Here is a 3209-nt window from a genome sequence, read left to right on the forward strand (position 1 = left end):
TGTAACAATATGTGAGTTGTAATTTGTGATTAGTTTATAAGTATGTCCACTTATTCCATCATATTATGTTTTCTGGGGAGCATATTATGTTTTATTAGCTCAGTGACTAACAACATAATTCCTTTTACAGAATAGGCACTCAATAAGTGAACACTGAATGAAAATAAAGGAAAATTAGCCAATTATCCTCTGTGTCTGAGAAGTTGGAATCATGTAAGTAAATCATGTTGACCTTTTTAATCAACTTTCTGTTTATGATGAGCAGTTTAAGGTCCTGAAATCATGCCCTTAATACAGTTAATAAGGGGGAAAGATATGGTCTTACATATGGTAGAATCTTGTGAAATATGAGACAGAAAATCATAACTGTGATGTGAGTCACACAGATGTGTATATGAAAAGTTTTGTTTGTTTGTTGATAAGATTGTGAATAAACTAAATAAAAATGTTTTAAAAAATTATTATCTTCTGTAAAGGGTTTTCTTAGTATTTAGCTAGCAGAGTAACATCAAAACACTTCAAGATGTAATCTGCCTACTCTGTATCAATAAATTTAGTCTAGATCAATGACCACAAATCAGAGGTTGAAATATCAACTACAAAGTCAGCACATTATATACAATAAAATACATAATTTGAAATCAATTTGGATAATTACATTCAATGACTGAAATGTACTCTAGCAAAGCTATATTGGAAGCCAACAATCAGGAAGTTGTTGAAGCATTGGACAACAATATGAAAAAGAATGTAGAATCATGCTTTGCCTCCGCAATCACAATGGCAATTGACACCAATGGAAGACATCACCATTATAGTCCCCTTCTGTGCTTCTTTAGACCCATATTTTTTAAAAATCCTACCCATCAATTCTTGCTGGATCTGAAATGACAGAATAAAAGAGAAAGGCAGCTCATACTTTATGAAAGTATCATTTGCCACTTTCAACAGGACCATCTCTTTAGCAACCAGATATGTTAACCACGGGGATCCTTACTCCTGTCCCAAAACTGACTTGATCTTCCCATTTGTTCTAGCTTTAGTACTTCAATTTTCCATATTGACTGTCTAAGTTATGTTGTCTCAATTTCTCATCCATGAATATAGCCCAAGTTTTTCTCCATCTCTGAACAAAGATGCCATGTCCTCCATATTTGGCATTGCATTGTTGATATTTGTTCCAAGTATAATAACCAAAAGTTCTTACCACTCTGTTGATCATTTCTAAGCTACCTCACCTCAATCCAGGATTAACTCTATTTTTTATTTAAACATGTTGCTCCAGAATTTCACATAGCATCCACTTGAAATTATAAAAAATATTCTATATATTAAGAAAAATTTAACTACTAAAATATTTGTTTTGTTTTTGGATGTTGTTGGTTTTATTGTTCTATTAAGCAGAACTAGAAGAAATACAATCAGAATCCTTCTTTGAAGTGAGGATGGTGAGACTTCATCTTGCTTACTTTGGACCCTTCATCAGGTAAGACCGACTCTAGAAAACAATGTCATGTTTGGTAAAGTAGAGGGTCATGAAAAGAACAGTGAACCCTCAGTGAGGTGGATTGACAGAGTAGCTGCAACAATGGACTCAAACCTACCAAAGATCATGAAAATAGTTGGTGGCATAAGACTAGACAGTGTTTTATTTTATTATACATAAGGTCTCCATGAGTCAGAGCTGACTTGATGGCAGCTAACAAAAAGTATCCGTGATTTATTGTTGTTGTTGTTGTTATTGTTATTATGGGAAGGCAATTCCCTCTATGAACTTTATATTCTTTCTATTTTGCTATTTTTAATGTGTTAAAGTTATACCTTTTCACAGATCAAAAAAGACATATTCACTGTAACTCAGACTGCAAATCCCCAACTCTTTAAGTAAATGACACATAATAAGTATTTAGTCAAGCAATTAGCACTAATTCAAAAATACATAAATTAAGTGACTATTATCACATTAGAAAATCATTCCCAATTAAGTTAGTGAAATGTTCTACTCTCTTTTCTAACCAAGAATCTCACTTAATTTTCTTTGTTATCCATCAACTGATCTTTTTAATTGAATAATTTATGATTCTAATTATATTTTGTTATATTATCATCCATTTTTAGACAAAGTATCCTTAAATTATTTCAGTCTCTCTGCTTAAAACATGACCATTTATAGATATTTAAAACTTTATGTTATAAAAGTTATTTTATTTTTTCTTTTTTCCAAATAGACATGCCACAGATGTTTTAACAGGAGTGTGTCAATGCTAATTAGACTTACTACAGCTGGCAAATTTCTAAAGTCAATTTTGCTGCCCATATCTTTCTTGCTACATGAAACCTACTTTTTGAAAACTGATGATTGCTATAATTTAGTAAAATGTTCTGACATCCACCTGTATCCATTTCCTGCTTTTTGCCAAGCTCCATGATTTCTGTTTTACTCATCAATTCTGATTTCTGCTTAACAATTTTTTCATGACACTTTCCAAATTTTGAAATAAGGAAGTGAGCCCAAAGCAAATATTCTTGACATTCCTATTATATAAATCCAAAAACACCCACTGCCATTGAGTTGCTTCTGACTCAAAGTGAACCCCGATTGTGTTTCCAAAGCTGCAAATCTTTGTGCAAGTAGATTGCCTCATTTTCCTCCTACAGAGCAACTGGTGGGTTTGAACCACTGACCTTCTGATTAACAGTCAAGGGTCTTACCCATTACATCACCAGAGCTCCTTCTGATAGATCAAGGTAGGGGAGGGAGTGGTAAATTCAATCTTGGTGTTTAAATTTGTCTTTCTAAGATGGTCATTTAGACAACCATAATCATATTACAAGGATAAAAACTTGCATTTGAGCTGAGAAGAGGTTATGGATGTTATCATGCAATGTATATTTTGCTTAAAGTCTACCAGAAAGCAGTGCAAAGACTTAAGAAGCAAGAATAGGGCAGTATATCATGTGAGCTGTAAAATGTTCTGACCCCATCTAAAGGAAGGAGAAGGAAAGGACCAGGCTAGGCATTCTAATCCAGCCAGTTTGTTGTTAAGTATGAGAACTGATGCTTAAACATTTGGAATCTAAGGACACATTAGTATTACTGAATTTCTTTCTTTATAAGTTATTTTTAAATATTACACAAATTAAAATGAGACTAGCCTACTATTTCTTTCTTGAAGCAACAGTTCTTTAACAAATATTTTCATAACAAT

Source organism: Orycteropus afer, unplaced genomic scaffold (genome assembly GCF_000298275.1).
Source record: "Orycteropus afer afer isolate SDZICR_OR568_19922 unplaced genomic scaffold, OryAfe1.0 scaffold00705, whole genome shotgun sequence".
Classification (NCBI taxonomy): domain Eukaryota; kingdom Metazoa; phylum Chordata; class Mammalia; order Tubulidentata; family Orycteropodidae; genus Orycteropus; species Orycteropus afer.